The following is a 19615-nucleotide window of genomic DNA, read 5'->3' as shown; positions in this document are numbered from 1 at the left end:
CCACCACGGATCACCGCCACTATATCTTTTGGTTTTCCTCTTTGTATTATGTGGCTCATTCTCTACCTATTATTATTTCAATTGAAAATCAAAATTCGTACCCAAAGCCTAGGTACGCTTGCTTTCCTCTTTCTCTTTTCTCCGAATATAAGTTTTTCAATTGAAACTAAATAAAGGAAAGGCAGCCTACTAAATGATGCATGCAAACAGAGGATTTTTTTTTTTTTTTTTTTGGAAATATGATTTAGGTTTTGGTATTTTGGTCTGATTGGTTTTGATTTAGGAAGAACAGATGCTTGACATTGATTTGTAAAGCCTTTGCTTTTTTTAATTAGGGTTATTTTAGGCAAGGTACCAATGGTCATTTTTCTTTGAATTTTTAAATTCCTTAGTTTAAATTATTTAACAAATTTACCGTCTTTGGCTTCATGTTGATCTTTGGTTCTTTGAAGTTTAATTCTCTATAGGTCCACCAAGTTTATTTCTTTTTTCTTATCTTGTGCTTCATAATGAAATTTAGGTGAATATCAGTTGCTTATTTTGGATTCTCAATTGTTATTCAGGTTCTTTGCATTAGAATCAGTAAGTAGAGGTATTTCTTTGGTGTGTTTGTAAACTTATAATGTAAGCCTACTATGGGAATTTGATTTGGCTTCTGACTTTGTTGGGTTCATTTGATTGATAATATTGGTGGATATATGCCAATATTTTGCATCATATTTTTGCTTTTTAGTGGGAAAGATACTATCTTTAGGTGCTTTTAAGCTTTATATTATGTTGGTTGTTTTATAATAAACCATATTGATAGTGGTCATTACATGTGTTTTACATAGTTTAGCTTCTTGAAAGTATGTTTTTGGACTTGCAATTTCAATGGAATTATTAATTTTCTGTTCCAATTTTGTTTCAAGCCCTTTTGTTCTATTATAGTTTTTAGCGATATAATTTTGATTTCGTTTTTTTTTTTTTTTTTTTTTTTTTTTTTTTTTTTTTTTTTTTTTTTTTTTTTTGGTAATGAATGTGTTGTGCAGAGAGAGTTGGAGAGAGAGAGATCTACGGGAGGCCCTTCACCACTGTCAGACCGGTGCCCTCTAATGCTGATGAAGAGATTGCTATATTAATTGCTGATCTGACACAACCAAATGAAGCATAGAGTTGATTATTATGTATATGAGATTGTTCTGGTATAGGATATATTCTTTTTCTTCTCTTTTAGTTTTATACTCTTGCACAAATTGTTTGTTCTTCTCTTTTCCATTATTATTAATTTTTTTTATTTGAATGCAACCAAATGATCAATCTTTACAACTCTGGCATATTTTTTTTATCTATGTTTTATTTAATTATTAGGTGTCCATGTGCTAGGAGGAACTGGAGCATGACTATAAGAAGAAGAATGAAAAGCCACTTCAATCTGCATATTTTATAATTTTAACGAGAACCAAAACAATCACAATGAATCTAAGAGGAGATATGAAAAACTTGAAATCTTTGACTTTCAATTCTTTTATTCATTTATATATTATATGACTAAACATGTACCAAACATTGACTTTGTTATCATGCGATTTTTCATAATTGTTGGCTCATTCTAAGAAATCACAATGTGTATCACTATTGAACTCTTTTCTCTATTTAAAAAAAAAAAAAAGGGCCGGGGGGGGGGGGGGCGTATTTGGTATCGAATGTTGACTGAACTCTTTTCTATGTAAGAAAAAAAGGGGTATTTGGTATCAGATGCTGATTGGTAAAAATAAGCTAAGTGGATGTGTTTTGTTTGATTAAATGATGAAGATTACTTGGATTTTGAAAATTTTCTTGGTTTTAATAGTTGAAGGATGGGAGAGAGGAAGGTGCTAAACAAATACTACTCACCTGTCTTCAACCCAGAGGCCTTTAAGGGGTCAAGCACACATGATGCTCCCCATAAGTAGATGTTATTGGTGACAATTATTTAGGTATTCGAAGGTTTTGATTCTACTTCAAATGTATAGATGCTTTGCTGAGCTTACCATCAAGACCGACCAACAAAATTTCAACTATATTATTGAGTCTAGTGCTACCAAAAATTTTGAACCTGTGTGAAGAGGATGAGGTAAAACAAAATAAATAAAAATAAAAGTCTTGCAATCTTTTGTACATATAACATGGTTTTTGACTAAATATTTTGATTATTCTTTTAATTCATTAGGCAGCAGAGACAATAACCATAAAAGAGAAGTTGGAGAGATGGAAGATGCAATGAAATCTTTAGAGAACAAAAACCTTGGATTTGAAAAGAAAAATGGACATCATTACTACACTGGATGGGATGAAATCTATGAAGGTGTTTGATAATAACTTAATTTTGCACATTTATATCATTATTAGAAAAGCATTATCATACTTATTTTGAGTTAATTCATGCATTTTATAGTTGATTTAGGAATAATGCTAAATAATCAATTTTGTGCTTAATTGAATTTTAATGCGTAAATTTGTCTTTTGTAGGATAATGAAATTAAATAAGTGGATTTGTGCAAAGAAGAAAGCTAATGGACTTTAATTTTACAAGGTCCAAGATGAAGTTAAATAATGCCAACCCAATTAAATTAAAGTCCAATTGGAGTAAGGAGTCAAAGGAAAGTTTCACCTAATCCAAGTCCAATTCGGATTAGGATTCCAGCCTGTGCACCAATTAGTATTTGGAGCATAACGTTCAGCTCCGATGTCCAATCGAGATGATTCAAGTTGGGCTGGAAAGATAACTTAAAGGGCTACAACCTTTTAGTTTAAACAAAGTCAGAATTCGGAAGTTAAATGGGCCAAAAACGTCGGTTAAATGAAGCCTAAAAACCTGGGATTTTCTCCAAACGGGAATTCAACTTGTAATAGGATTCCTTGACCTATTTAAAGGCTCTTTAGGGCAAAATTCAGGGGGAGAGCTGCTGTAGAACATAATCTAGGTTTTCTTAAAGTTTCTTTATAGTTTTTAGAGTTCTATTTGTGTTATGGCTTAATAGAAGCCTTGCTAAGGCAAGGGGTGAAACACAATTGTTTATTGGTATGTTCTTAACAATTATTTATTTGTTTTAATGCTTATGTTTTTATGTTTTTTATTGTTTTACTCATCTAGAAAAGTGTTTAGTTCTGTATAATCCTTTGATTTATCATAGACTCCAAGCACGTTAAATGCTTAGTATTCCCTGTGAACTAATTCATTAGTTTTGTTTTGCCTAAGATCAATCAATTTCATGAAACTACCTTAGACAATTAATTCTTGAGTTTTTATTGTTAAATCATCTGACTAAGATCATCCTTCATATGAATTTTAGTTGAGTTATAAAATAAATATTGTTAAGACTACCAATAGATGTGTTGTGTGTGCATCCCTAAACCTTAGCGCCTTAATATATTTTTTATTTTCTCTCAATTTAAATTACCTTACTAAACTATCAAAAATCTCTTCAGTTAAACTTTATTATTTTAGTTTTATTCTCTTGTGGTTTGCTAATCAATTCCCTTTTCTCTGTGGATTCGACCTCGGACTTTTCGAGTTATTACTTCTTGACAATCCTGTACTTGGGAGAATTATTTAAGTCGCAGCAAGTTTTTGGTGCCGTTGCTGGGGATTAGGCGATTAGAGAAGCGTTCCACTTCGTTTGGAGAGATTTTCAGCATTAAATTTCTTCACATATTTGGTAATATGTCTCCAACTCATTTCTTTTTAAGTAGTTTAGTTTTCTTTTATAGTTGTTCTTTTATTTTTTACTTCTTTTTATTGTTAAGGGTATTTTGTTTTCTTTTCTTTCCTTTTTCTTTTTCCTTCTTGCTTTACTATTGCATGCGTGTTTGGTGTCGTGATAGTGATAATTGCTTGGTTAGAATTGAATCTAATAATTTGTTTGGCAATTTATCTGATTCTTTCACACATTCTCACACACTTAATATCATGGCAGACTTAGAGAGTAATCATGGTGATGAGAATAATTTAAATAATGAAATCTTCCATACTCACCAACCCATTAGAGCTCTTAGGGATTGTTTGCAACCCACTAGGAGTAGTGCATCATCATGCATCATTTTTCCAACTAATGCAAATAATTTTAATTTTAAGCCCGGTATGATTTCATTACTTCCTAAATTTCATGGCTTAGATTCTGAAAATCGTTATCTACACTTTAAGGAATTTGAGGAGGTATGTTCTACCTTCCATGACCAATCATGTAACGAAGAGACCATTAGGTTGAAGTTGTTCCCTTTTTCTCTTAAAGACAAGGCAAAAACTTGGCTTAATTCTTTGAGACCTAGATCAATTGGTACTTGGCAAGAGATGCAAACTGAATTTTTAAAGAAATTTTTTCCAATTCATAGGACTAATGCACTTAAAAGGAAAATAATGAATTTTTCACAAAAAGATAACGAGACATTTTATCAATAAGATTTAAAGATTTGCTTAATGCTTGTCCACATCATGGCTATGAAACTTGGTGTATAATTAGTTTTTTCTATGAAAGTTTGACTCCAAAAATGTGCCAATTTGTAGAGATGATGTGCAATGGAGAGTTTTTGAATAAAGATCCAGATGAGGCTTTTGACTATTTTGATCTCTTAGCTGAGAATGCCCAATCTTGGGATACTACTGATACCTTAGATAGGTCTAGAGCATCTACCAACCCCTCTGGGGGTGGTAAGTACCAACTTAGGGAAGATGATGACCTTAGTGCTAGGGTGGCTAGTCTAACTAGGAAGCTTGAAGCCATGGAATTAAGAAAGGGCAATGTAATATATATTGTGCCTAAAATTGATGAGGTTTGTAGAATTTGTGAGACCATGGAACACCCTACCAATGAATGTCCTACAATTCCAGCTTTTAAAGAGGTGTTGCATGATTAAGCAAATGCTATGAACATGGTGAAAAAATCATACCCTTCCCCTAATTCAGAATGTTAGGTTCTAAGGATTAGGAACTAATGTATTAGAACTTTAATTTGTATTGTTGGCAAACCATGATCAAAACAGGTTTTAGTCTTGTTTAGACTTGCTCAAAGTGTATGCGTTTTATGTAAAGTTGGAATCGAGTTACTGCAGAATTTATTGTGCAATTCTGTTTGGCTCGATCGATCGAAACTCGGGCATAATGTTTTTCTGTAGAATTTTCCAACTTAACCCAAGCCCGTTTGACGTGTAGGGTTTTATGTTTTGTCTTAAGTATAAAAGAGAAAACCCTAGCCATGTTTTTTGGGTTGCTCCTTATGTTGTGTGTGTGAATCTTTTGTGAGATCAAGAGGTGGTTGCCTTCACACATACTTAGGGTTTCCAAGATTCAAGATTATGTCAAGAACTTGGTGATCGATTCAATTGCTGAATTAAGAGCTTAAAGATATACAAGCAGGAGTGCTTGTACTTGCTGGAGAATCCAAGAAAGAAGGAGTCCGTGGTCTCGAAGCTTGCACATGGTCGTATTAGTAAATTTTCTACTGGTGGGTAGTAATAGGATATTAGTGGTCTAAGTCACTATTGTAAAACTTCGATTCTTTCATAGTGGATTCAGGTTTACCTTGAGGATAGTTAGGTTAAATACTTCCCAGGTGTTTACCGTTTTGGTTTCCTAGGTCATCATATCTTTATGTTCTTTATATTTCATACTTTATATTGATATGATTATATGATTGTGTTAACCTAGATCAAAATTTTGGACTAAGTAATCACTTGGCTATTTAATTAGGTTAATCCAATTATGTTTCAAGGGGTCTAAAAACATACAAGTGGTATCAAAATGGGTTTCTCTCTTATTGTAGATCTTTTGATCTCCGAGCTGATCCATGACCCCTGTTTTCATGGAACACGGACACTCTCTTGTTATTCTACCTCACTTTGATGGGAATAATTATGCTTATTGGAAAGTAAGGATAAAAGCTTTCCTAAAATCAATTGATGAGAGAGTCTAGAACTCCATTGAATACGGATGGCAGAAGCCCACTACTCCTATTAATGAGTGGCAAACTTCTCAAAAAGAAGCAGTCGCGTTCAATAGCAAAGCTATGAAAGCTATCTTTAATGCTATTTCTATGGAGGAATTTAAGAGAATCTCTAATTTTGAGGTTGCTCATACTACTTGAAATATCCTCCAGACTGTGCATGAAAGCACAAAGGCTGTTAAAATTAATAAGTTGCAGCAATTAACTTCTAAATTTGAAAGCATTAGGATATCTGATGTTGAATTTTTTGATGAATTCTATGCTAAGCTTAATAATATTTTTAATTCTGCATATAATTTGGGTGAAATCTATAATCAACCTAAAATTGATAGGAAGATTCTTAGATCTTTAACTGAATATTTTAAACCCAAAGTGACTGCCATCACTATTGATGAACTTGTAGGATCTCTTCAATCCTATGAGTTGGACATACCTAAGACTAGCAAATAAAAATCAATGGCTTTCAAGTCTGTTGATAATGTTGAGGCGAGTGGATTTGATGATGATCTCTCTACTGAAGGGCAAAAGGTAATAACATTGCTGAACCTAGAAATTTTAGGAGGAATTATCCCACTAAGGTTAATAACACTGAAAAACCTAAAGAAAAAGTAGGTCAACCTTCTAATAATTCAATAGGTCCTCAATGTTTTGGATGTCAAGGGTATGGTCATATGAAATCTGAATGTCCTACATACTTGACGCCTAAGGGTAAGGCTATAGCTGTAATCCTTAGTGATGATGAAGTTTCTGATGATGAGTCTGGTTTTGACGAGGATAGAAACTTCATTGCTTTCATTGCTACTGCTGTAGTCAATGAAAGTGTGTTTGCTGAAGAGAACCCTTCTGATAGGGAACTCTCTGAGGATGCAAATCTTCAAGAAGCCTACAATAAATTTTGCAAAGTTACTACAATGGATGCTATGAGTGTTGAATTAGGTTTAAAGAAAATTGCATCTCTTGAGCTTAATAAGAAAAATTTGCTTGTGAATTTATTTGATGCTACTGAACTTTTGAATAATGTGAAAACTGAGAATATGCTTCTACTTGAAAAAGTCAAAAATTTGGAACATGAACTATTTGTTGCTAGAGAACAAACTGATAGGTCTACAAGCTCCAAACTTAATCACATTCTAAGTGTTCAAAAGTCTCCCCCTGACAAAACTGGCTTAGATTTTGTAGAAAGCATTTCTGTGTCTACACCCCATTCCACAAACTTTGTTCATTCTTCTTCTTCCGAACCCCCTATGAGAGAGGTTGTAAAACCCTCTGTGAGTGAGGCTAAATCTATAGAAGTTACACCACCTGGAAAGATTAGGGTTGATCTGAAAGAGTCTAAACCTAAGGAGTCTACACTTTCTAAGGACAAGTTGCATGATAAGCTTGCATGGGTTTGTTATTTTTGTGGAAAGTTTGGGCACATTTGTCCAAACTATTTCAAGCTGCAAGCTGCTAAAGGAGCAAACAAACCAAAAGTGTCTATGCCTCAAGCACAAGATTCTATGGTACTTATTGGTGAATTGGTAAAGGCTCTAAACCTTTATTCCAATTTTGGAGTTGGTAATTATTCTCATGTGAATAAGAACTCCAATGCTCGTAGTGCATCTAAAAGGTTTTGGATGCAAAAGGCTCAATCTAAGTGAGCCTTTCTAACATGGTCCTTATGCTTCTTTGCTCTACTCTTTGTGACCATTGTTATTCGGTGTTGTTTTTTTTTTTCTTTTTTTTTTTGTTTCTAGGACATGCATTGTATAACATTCATGCATTTCATTCTAGGACTATTTTTGTTTCTTCTTTTCAAAAAAAAATAATAATAAAATGAAAAAAGGAAAAAGGGAAGCAAATTGTGTTTTGCATTATTTTGTTGGATTTGAAATCAAGGTTGGCCAATTTATTTCTACATAACATGTTTATATACTTTTTTTAGCTTGGATGAGCTTATTTATTGCACTTTATTAGTTGAAGCTTTGTAATGCATGTTGTGTGGGAAGTTGTTTATAGTTTTTTATCACATGATCTTGATCTTGAAGTCACATGCTTTTGATTGTCGGATTAGAATTTATTGAGAAAGGTATAAATAACGATCTCACAACTATTTACTAGCCAATCATGAACACCTTAGTGCATATTGTAAGATTTTGTGCTCGAGAAAGTGTCGCACATGCACAAAAAGAACATAAGGTGTAGCCTTGGCTTAAATGTTAAAATTGGTGTGTACATTATTGGACTTAATGTTAAATCAAACAAATAAAATTGGTGTGTACATTATCCCGGTTGTTTTAATAAGTTTCTGAACAAATAAAATTTGTGTGTACAATATGAGGCAAATCAAGAAACTTACATGATTGCAAGCTTATTTTCTAGGAAATGTGAGAGTTTTATGATGTAACTCTTTAGGTGATAATCTCTTTCAAATTCAATGTGATGAATTTTGTAGAAATTGTGGTTGATTTCTATTTACATATCACCTCACATGCATCTCAAGTTTTTGCTAGTTGCACACACTACACAAGTTACTCTTTGCTAAACTTTGTACATGTTATTGTATGTGATTTTGGTTTGGTCAACCAAGTTTGAAAATTCCTTGATTTTGGTGCACAATGTGTTTGAAGCTTGACAATTTAAGGAGAATTGTTTGAACATCTTAATTTTGGGAAAACTGGGTTCAAAATAAGTGTTTTTGAAAAACATTTCATCTCATACTCAAGCATTTTACTCATAAAATTCAATGCTTTGAGGAGTTTCTGCAATATTTTGCTTTGATTTTCAAAAAACTGTTTTTTCCAAAATTTTGACGGATCAAAAGTGTTTTTCAACCGATCAAAATTGTGATTAAATTTTTGGTTTGGTTTTGTGTGTTTCGATTGATGCTCAATTGGTTCTGGATCAATCGAAGCATTTTTGACTAATCAAATCTATTTTTCGATCGATCAAAAATCGTATAGAGAGTTTTTAAAACACTGAGTTTCTCATGTGTTCTTCACTATTCAAACTTTTTTCAAAACTCTTTCTCTCTCTATTCGATCGGTCCAAGGGTCAAAGCAAGTTTTTTGTTGTTTTCAACCAAATTCCTTCAAGGGTTTTTGTCATCTAAGGCTGGTAAGACCTTTATATCCCTCTTTTTTCTTTTATTTTTGGTTTTCATGCATTTTTGTCATGCATTTGGGCTTATTTTCGAACCTAAGGGAAATTGGGATTTTTGATGTTTCAAGCTTTTTCTTTGGAAATTGATCAATGGGTTTTTGTTGTGAGACAATATAAAACTGTTCTTGGTGAATTAATTTGATCAATTTGGTGAATTGAGAAAAATTAAAATTTCTAGGGCTTGAAACTACCCGAATTGGGGATTTTGTTCAAATTAAGTTTAATTGATGAAATTGGCTTGATGGATTGAATAATTTAATCATTATAAATTGTTTTCTAACTTATATGATGATCAATTGGTCAATTTGGTACAAATTGAACAAGTGGTTTTTCAAATTTTTGGGGTTTTTGTTATAAACTCTATGCTCAAGCCAATTTTGTGATTCTAAAATTAAATTGAACTTGTTATCACTGAATTAGAGCATGCATCATTGTAAGGTTGAATTTAATCAACCATGTGTTGGTTTTATTCCATGACAATTTTGCTTGTAATACAGCACTTAGAAACCTTGTATTCAGGTGGGAATCATGTAAGGGTAGTGTGTGAGAGAGTGTGAAGAAATGCTCAAGACTGTGCAGTGAAGCAAGGACTCGCAGCTGGATCTCACGGGAGGCTCGCGACTTGCAAGCCGCCAAAAGTTGAACACGCGCAGAGCATGCAGGGGAGTTGAATAGTCATGCCACCTGGAGCACTACAGGACAAAAATCCAGACTAGCCATTAAGTTAGCTCGCGGCTTGAACTCACGACTCAGTCAAGTCGCGAGGTTAAGTCGCCAGCCAACCCTGTTTTAGAAAATCTAACTCTTCGCATTCCATTCTCACACCAGTATAAATACCCCTCATTCCCACAAAATATGTGTGGCTATTCAGAAAGAAAAAACCCTAAGAGAGGTTTCTTCAAAATACCCACCCAATTAGAGAGAGCTACTCATTTTTAGAGAGAAATCTTTGTAGTCTCTTCTCATTCCCTCTCTCATTGTCATACCTATTGAGAGGAGATTTCTATCCAAACACTACCCACACCTATTTAGAGTGTTGAGTGTTTTTGGAGCTTTGGGAAGCATTGGAAGATGCCAAGGATGGCGGATGCTATGGATTATAGCAGAATCCGGTAAACTAGAAAAGAAAAAGGTTCGGCACAACCTCGTTGGAGCAAGAAGCTTGGAGGACTTAGGTACATCGGGTAGATTAGGCTTGGAGGGTCTATTGCTATTCATGTATCCCAACTACATTTTATAGTGGATTATTGACCGCTTGGAGGGCGGCGGAGAGGTTTTACGCGGAAGGATTCGGTTTTCTCTTCGATAACACATCGTGTGTTGTCCTTATGTTTGCATCTCTCTTCTCTTAATCTTTGCCTTTTATTTTCTGCCGTGGATGTGATTTTAATTGGCTTAGATTGTTTTCCAATTCTGTTTATAGCTTGTGTTCATTTTCCGCACACTTGTTGTTTGTTATAAAGCTTGAATTGGTTGTTTTGTAATTGGGGGTCTAAACGTTCAAGAGTGTTTTATACACATATTGAACTTTCAATCATGACATTTATCTGTTCATTCATCATATAGATTGTTATTTCTATATATATATATATATATATATATATATATTTTTTTTTTTTTGTGCTAACTTGCAGTTTGCCCTTGGTTTTTTTTGTTTCTTTTTGGTTCTTTTTTGTTTGTCTTGTCCTTTCTTTAGCATCATGCCTAGGAAAACTAGAGCCAATAAAACCTCCACTTCTTCTCCTTCCCCCACCTTTGATAGTCATAGGTTCTTAAGTGAGAAAAACCAGAAAGCATTTGAGAAGCTTAACCTTAGGAGAAACATTTGGGCTGAGAGAATGGTTTTTTTAGATGAGCTAGATCCTGAGATTAGGCGTAACTTTGAGCGTAGGGGCTGGTTACCTTTATTGGATATTTCTGATCCACCTCCGGCTACCTTGATCAGAGAGTTCTATTCGAACCTCTTTGTCCACTCCTATGATGCCAACACTTTCGTGAGGAGTTGGGTATGGGGTGTAGGGTACACCATTACCCCTTCGATAGCGGCTGATGCCCTTGGGGTACCAGTGGTCCAGCACCCTGTCTACCCTTATGATGAGTCTCCTCCTTTGGATGACATCATTTCTTATATCACTGGGTCTTCTATCCAGTAGGGCTCTGATCCTCGAATCACCACAGCTAAGCTCATTGAGATTCATTATCTCTTCTTTAGGATTGCTTGTCATTCTTTTTGGCCTATCTCTCATCTGCACACCATTCCTTTGGAGCGTTGTGCATTTTTGTATGCCCTGGTTACTAATGCTCCTATTAGCTTTCCTCATCTTTTTATTTGTTCCTTGATTGAGATGCATAGGAGTAGTTCTACTACTCATGCTTTATTCTTTCCCGTTTTTATTCACTGGATTCTTTTACATCTCGGTTTAGCTGAGTTTCCCGCATTTGAGCCTGTACACATAGTTGCTCCCATAAGTGCCACCTTTCTTCAGCAGAGGGCTACTCAGTTGAGAACTAGCTCTAAATGCCCTAGGGTAGAGCCTTCCGATGTCGCACCTCCTCCTCCCTCTTCTACAAGTGATACTACAGTTGAGGAGCCCATTAATCATGTTACTGATGTTCCTCCACCTCCTACCTCGGATGATTCAAACATTCGAAGTATGTTGGAGACTATCATAACCATTTAGGCGGCTTATGGACAGATTTTGGTGGACATGCTTGATGAGCTTCATGCTTTGAGAGCGGATCTGGAGCATTTGAGACGATCGCCTCCACCCCTTCCTTTTGATGATGTGTGATTGCCCTTTGGCATTTCGTCACAAAAAGGGGGAGTACACTTGTAGAGGATTTTTGTAGTTAGGAGGAGATTTTTGTATTTTGTGGAGCTTGTGGAGCTATTAGATTGTATCTAGGTGCTTCATTATGTATTTACATTTTTTTTGGCTCATGATGTATTTTTTTGTTTTTGATTGGGTTTTTCATGATAGGGGGAGATACATTAATTGGTATATGTTTCTTGTTTCACATTGCTTATTGATATATATTTATGAGTTATTCATGATATATGTCTTTATTGTGTGTTAAGTGAAATCAAGAAGTCATTTTTGTTTTACTTGTAGTTTCCACATGCGTTTATGTGTTTATTGAGTGTTTCAGGAAATATACAGGTTGATTCAGTCGTGCTGCTATCTACACTTGCAATAGATAGTGGTTAGGTTGAATTTGTTGTGTTGGGTTATGTTTTTATATTGGGCTGTTTTTATGTAAACTTTGAGCAATTTTGTTTAGTTTTGTATTTTGTCATGGATTGCCAGAGGAGGAGTTTGTTAGGTTCTAAGGATTAGGAACTAATGTGAAAGTTCAAATAGTGTATAAAATACCCTTGAACGTTTAGACCCCCAATAAAAAAATTACCAATTCAAGCTTTATGACAAACAATAAGTGTGCGGAAAATGAACACAAGCTATAAACAAAATTGGTAAACAATCTAAGCCAATTAAAATCACATCCACATCAGAAAATAAAAGGCAAAGATTAGGGAAGAGAGATGCAAATACAAGGACAACACAACGATGTGTTATTGAAGAGGAAACTGAAGCCCTCAGCATAAAACCTCCCCGCCGCCCTCCAAGCGGTCAAAAATCCACTAGAAAATGTAGTTGGGATACATGAACAGTAATAGACCCTCCAAGCCTAATCTACCTAGTGTACCTAAGCTTTCCAAGCTTCTTGCTCCAACAAGGTTGCGCCGAACCTATATCTTTTCTAGCTTCCTGGATTGCGCTACTTGACCATAGCATCAACCAATGTGAAATTGGTTCCTTCCTAACTGCTTCCCAAAGCACCAAACAACCCTCTCACAGAAATGGATATGGTAAGAAAAAGGTTTTGGTAATAAGCCTCTCAAGGATTTTACAATAGAGAGGAAGAAAGTAAAGGAATTTGAAGAGTCTCTTATGTGAAGATTGTGGATGAATAATCTTATTTTTCTCTAGGGTTTTTCTCTCAAAATTCTCTCTGGAAGCTCACTTTCTTTTGTGGGTATAAGAGGTATTTATACTAGGGTAAGAATGGAATGTGAAGTGTCAGGTTTTTCAAAACAGGGCTGGCTCGCGGCTTGGCCTCGCGGCTTAACTGAGTCATGAGTTCCAGCCATAAGGTAACTGAACAACCAATTGTCCTATTTTGTCCTGTAGTGCTCCAGCTAGCGTGACGCTTCAACTTCTGGCATGCCTGGCACGTGTGCAGCTTCTGGCGGTTTGCAGCTACGAGTCACTTGCGAGATCCGGTCGCGAGTCCCTGTTTTTCCTGCACACTCTTGAGCATTTCTTCACACTATCTCACTCACTACCCTTACAAGAATCCCACCTAAATACAGGGTTACTAATTACTGAAATACAAGCAAATTTGGCACGAAATAAAGCCAACAAGGTGGTTAATTAAATTCAACCTTACATAATATATTAGAACTCTAATTTGTATTGTTGGCAAACCATGATCAAAACATGTTTTTATCTTGTTTAGACTTTCTCAAAGTGTATGCGTTTTATGTAAAGTTGGAATCGAGTTACTACAGAATTTATTGTGCAATTTTGTTTGGCTTGATCGTTCGAAACTTGGGCAAAATGTTTTTTTGCAGAATTTTCCAACTTAGCCTAAGCCCGTATGACGTATAGGGTTTTATGTTTTGTCTTAAGTATAAAAGAGAAAACCCTAACCATGTTTTTTGGGTTGCTTCTTATGCTGTGTATGTGAATTTTTTGTGAGATCAAGAGGTGGTTGCCTTCATACATACTTAGGGTTTCCAAGATTCAAGATTATGTCAAGCACTTGGTGATCGATTCAGTTGCTGCATTAAGAGCTTAAAGATATACAAGTGGGAGTGCTTATACTTGCTGGAGAATCCAAGAAAGAAGGAGTCTGTGGTCTCGGAGCTTGCACGTAGTCGTGTCAGTAAGTTTTCTACTAGTGGGTAGCAATAGGATATTAGTGGTCTAAGTCGCTATTGTAAAACTTCGATTCTTTCATAGTGGATTCAGGTTTACCTTAAGGATAGTTAGGTCAAATCTTCCCCAAGTTTTTACCGGTTTGGTTTCCTAGGTCATCATATCTTTGTGTTCTTTATATTCCACACTTTACATTGATATGATTATATGATTGTGTTAACCTGGATCTGAATTTTGGACTAAGTAATCACTTGGCTATTTAATTAGGTTAATCCAATTGTGTTTTAAGGGGTCTAAAAATGTACACAGAGACATACAATTCAGGGTGGAGGAATAACCGAAATTTTAGTTGGAGGAATGATAATGTGGTTGCACCTCCTACACATGATTCTTCAAATTTTGTTCCCTATAATCCCCCTCCAAAGAAGAGTCTTGAGGACACTTTGCAAAAATTCATGAAAACTCAATCCACCATTAATAATCAAAACTCATAAGCTATAAATGACATTAGGAGCACTCTCACTAAATTGACCACATCCATGAGCACAATAGAAAAGGGTAAGTTTCCATCTTAACCACAACCAAACCCCCATGGTTAAATTTGTGTTGATGATTGTAGTTCCTCTAAAAATATAGTGAGTCAAGTTAAATCTGTAACTACTCTTCATAGTGGAAAAGTCATTGAAAAAGATATTCCTAAAAGCAATACACATAATGAGTCTTCCAAAATAAAAAGTAGTGATGAGGTCCTTGAGTCTAAATCTAATGAAATTGAAAGGTGTCCTATCCCTGCACCTTTTCCCCAAAGGTTGATTTCCCCTCAAAAAGTGAATCAAAATTTTGAAATCCTTGAAGTGCTTAAGCAAGTTAAAGTGAACATTCCTCTTTTGGATGCCATAAAGCAAATTCCATCATATGCTAAATTTTTGAAAGATTTGTGTACTGTTAAGCATAAGCTTAATGTACATAAGAAGGCATTTTTGACTGAACAAGTTAGTGCAATCATTCAAAACAATAGACATCCAAAGTTTAAAGATCCAGGTTGTCCCACTATTTCATATGTGATTGGTAATTCAAAAATAGAGAAAGCTTTGCTTGATCTTGGGGCAAGTGTGAATCTTTTTCCATATTTAGTGTATGAGCAATTAGGTCTAGGCGAGTTAAAATCCACTTCCATAATTTTACAACTTGTCAATCGATCTGTGATTGTTCCTAAGGGTGTTGTTGAGGATGTTTTGGTTCAAATGGACAAATTTTATTTTCCTATTGACTTTATTATTTTGGACATGCATCTTGCTTCTAACGCTAATTCTCAAATATCTGTGATTTTAGGACGCCCATTTCTTGCAACTTTTAATGCATTGATAAATTGTAGAAGTGGAGTCTTAAAATTATCTTTTGGGAATATGACCCTTAAGCTTAATATTTTTAATACTTGTAAGCAACCTAGGGATGTAGAGGATGTGCATAAAGTTGACTTAATGGAAACACTTGTTCAAGAACAATTCAACAAAACCTGTTTTTTAGATCCATTAGAAGCTTGTCTAGTCAATTCATGTGATTTTAATTTTAATGAGAATTTCGAAATTGGATATATTCACTATCTTTGGGAATCTGCATAGGAATTAAAAGCAAGCAATTGGAAATTGAAATATGAGGAGTTGCCACATTGTGAGATAAAGTTGTTGCCATCTAGTGAGCAAGTACCAAAATTGGAATTGAAGCCCTTGCCTGTTGAGCTCAAGTATGCTTTTCTAGGAACCAATGAGACTTTTCCTGTGGTAATATCTTCTAAACTTGGATCTTTGCAAGAAGGTAAGTTATTAAATGTTTTGAGAAAGCATAAGAGTGCCATAGGATGGAACATAGCTGACATTAAAGGAATTAGCCCATTGGTTTGTACTCACAAGATTTATTTAGAGGACAATGCTAAACTATCTAAGGAGATGCAACATAGGTTAAACCCTACAATGAAAAAGGTAGTTAGGACTGAAGTACTCAAATTGTTAGATGTGAGTATCATATACCCCATTACAGATAGTAAATGGGTAAGTCCTACTCAAGTGGTGCCTAAGAAATCTGGAATAATTGTGGTAAAAAATGAGAATAATGAGTTAATTCCAACACGTGTCACCACAGGTTGGCGCATGTGTATTGATTATAGAAAATTGAATGCAGTCACTAAGAAAGATCACTTCCCTTTACCTTTCTTGGATCAAGTTTTAGAGAGAGTAGCAGGTCATGAGTACTATTGTTTTTTAGATAGGTATTCTGGGTACTATCAAATTGAAATTGCACTTGAAGATCAAGAGAAAATTACATTTACTTGTCCTTTTGGTACTTTTGCATTTAGGAGGATGCCATTTGGTTTATGTAATGCACCTGTCACTTTTCAAAGATGCATGCTAAGTATTTTTAGTGACATGGTAGAATATTATTTAGAGGTTTTCATGGATGGTTTTTCTAAGTTTGGTGACTCTTTTGATGAATGCCTTTCTAATTTGAACAAAGTCTTAACTAGGTGTGAAGAAACTAATTTACTATTAAATTGGGAAAAGTGTCATTTCATGGTCACAAAAGGGATTGTATTGGGCCACATTGTTTCTTCAAAAGGCACTGAGGTGGATAAAGCAAAGATTGAGTTGATTGCTAATTTGCCTACACCTAAGACTATTAAAGGTGTGAGATCATTCATAGGACATGCTGGATTTTATAGGAGGTTCATAAAAGACTTTAGTTTCATATCTAGACCTATGTGTAACCTCCAAACAAATGACACTCCCTTTGAATGGACCCAAGCTTTCCAAGAAGCTTTTGATAAGCTAAAAGGCATGCTTACCACTGCACCTATCATGCAACCACCAAATTGGACATTACCTTTTGAAATTATGTGTGATGCAAGTGATTATGCGATTGGAGCTGTTTTAGGGCAAAGAAAGGATAAAATATCTCATTTAATTTATTATGCAAGTAAGACTTTGAAAGAAGCTCAAATGAATTATTCTACAACTGAAAAAGAGTTACTTGCTGTGGTATTTGCCTTAGATAAATTCCGTTCATATATTCTTGGTTCTCTTGTTGTTGTTTTCACTGACCATGCAAATTTAAAATATCTTCTTTCAAAGAAGGATGCAAAGCCAAGGTTGATTAGACGGATTCTTCTACTACAAGAATTTAATATCACCATCAAAGATAAAAAGGGAGTAGAAAATGTGGTCGGAGACCATTTATCACGCCTCACTTTTAATGAATCCATGGATGCATTGCCCATTAGGGATTCATTCCTTGATGAACAATTGTTTTCCATCTCTACTTTACCTTGGTATGCTGATATTGTCAATTTTCTTATCACAGGCCAAACACCATCTCACTGGAGTGCTCAAGATAAGAAACGCTTCATGGTTGAGGTACGCAATTTTTTCTATGATGATCCTTATTTATTTAAGTATTGTCCAGATCAAATCATTAGGAGATGTGTCCCTGATAATGAAATATTTAGTGTCATCTCCTTATGTCATAATGAAGCTTGTGGAAGCCACTTTTCTTCAAGGAAAACTGTTGCAAAGATTTTGCAGTGTGGTTTTTATTGGCCTAATATGTATAAAGACACTCATCATTTTTGCAAATCTTGTGAGTCTTGTCAAAATTTGGGAGGAATAACTCGTAGAAATATGATGCCTTTAAACCCAATTTTAGTTGTTGAAATTTTTTATTGTTGGGGCATAGATTTCATGGGTCCATTCCCTTCTTTTTTTGGATAACTTTACATTCTAGTGGCCGTAGATTATGTTTCAAAGTGGGTTGAGGCTATTCCTTGCAAAAAGAATGATCACAAAATTGTTTTGAAATTTTTAAAGGAAAATGTTTTGTCAAGGTTTGGCATCCCTAGGGCAATTATTAGTGATGGGAGCTTGCACTTTTGCAATCGACCTTTTGAGAATTTATGAGAAAATATTGCATAACACACAAGGTTGCCACCCCATATCACCCACAAACAAGTGGACAAGTTGAGCTTGCCAATAGGGAGATTAAACAAATTTTAGAGAAGACAGTTAACCCAAATCATAAAGATTGGTCTTTGAGGTTGAATGATGCACTTTGGGCATATTGCACTGCCTATAAAAATATTCTTGGTATGTCTCCCTATAGACTTGTTTATGGTAAAGTTTGTCACTTGCCTATGGAATTGGAACATAGATCATATTGGGCAATAAAGATGTTTAACTTTAACTTAGACAAGGCTAGTTCATTGAGAAAATTGCAATTGAATAAGTTGAAAGAAATTCGGCATGATGCATATGAGAATTCTAGGATTTCTAAAGAAAGAATGAAGGTCTTTCACGACAAACAAATTTTAAGGAAATCTTTTGAACCATCTCAAAAAGTTCTTTTGTATAATTCTAGGTTACATTTGTTCCCCAGAAAATTGAGATCTAGATGGACTGGAACTTTTATTGTTAAAAATGTTTTCCCCCATGGTGCCAAAGAAATTGAAAATCCTAAGAATGGTAACATATTTAAGGTGAATGGACATCTTAAACCATTTCTTGACAATTTTTCACAAAAGGAGGAATCCATTAATTTGGAGAATCCCATTTATCAAGACTTGCCTAGCAATTAGCATAAGAGTTTGTGTCGTAGTTTAGATTTTTTTTTTCTTTTTATTATTTTTGTTGTTTTGCTTTCTAATCCCTTTTGCAGCTATTAAAGTTTTTTTTTTTCTGTTCATTTATGTTCATCTCTTCAAGGTACTCTCTGTAATCTCTACTCTTTATTGTTTTCCTTTGTTATCATTGAGGACAATGTAAGTTTTAGGTTGGGGGAAGGAACTTGAGATGATTTGCATTTGGTTTATTTTATGTTAATTTTTTTTTGGGGTTGTTTTTAGTGATTTTTTTTTTAGTCCAATTTAAAAAAAAAAATAAAAAAAAGTGTTGCTTTAGCAAGAGTTTTAAGTCATTCTTTATGCTACTTCTATCTAAAGAATTCCACTGTTTTTCATGCTCAAGTAGTATGCACATGCACTTTAGCCACATGAACATGTTTCTTGGTTGAGTGATAGAGATGACTTTGAAAATCTTGAAAATAAAATGTAGAGACTATAACCCAAGTGAGTTCTTGAGCCATTCATTTTTTTAGAGAGTTATTTTCTTTTGACCTCCTTCTTCATTTAGAAGCACATAACTTTGTTGATGCTTAGTCTCATTATTCTTTGATTTGGCCAAATGCTAAGAATTCATCAAATTTTATGCCACACCTAAATATGTTAAAGTCATGGATTTCGAAGAACTATCCCAATCCTAAAGAGATGATTTTAGGCCATCTTTGTTAATTTTTGTTGGGGACATATTTTTATGAAATTGGCATATCCTTTGACAAAACGCACTTTACTTGTATTTGGGTAAATCTAAGTAGGTTCAAGATGATCATTACAAGTGGTTAAATTGAAGACATGAAGACTACTCAAGAACTGTTCAAAAAAAGTGCAATCTGCAGGTCTTGACACCTGCTCGATAAAATCTCAATCTGTCGAGATTCATTAAAGCTCGACAGATGCCTCGATCAATCGAGCTT

At 34.7% G+C, this 19615-nt stretch overlaps 1 pseudogene; it reads left to right on the top strand.

Annotated features, from left to right (window-relative positions):
* The first annotated feature begins 11446 nt into the window (after positions 1-11446).
* On the top strand, positions 11447-18662 carry LOC115989872 (annotated as a pseudogene).
* Positions 18663-19615: the final 953 nt, after the last annotated feature.

Source organism: Quercus lobata, chromosome 5 (genome assembly GCF_001633185.2).
Source record: "Quercus lobata isolate SW786 chromosome 5, ValleyOak3.0 Primary Assembly, whole genome shotgun sequence".
Taxonomy (NCBI): Eukaryota; Viridiplantae; Streptophyta; class Magnoliopsida; order Fagales; family Fagaceae; genus Quercus; species Quercus lobata.
This window is presented reverse-complemented; position numbering and strand designations above follow the sequence as displayed.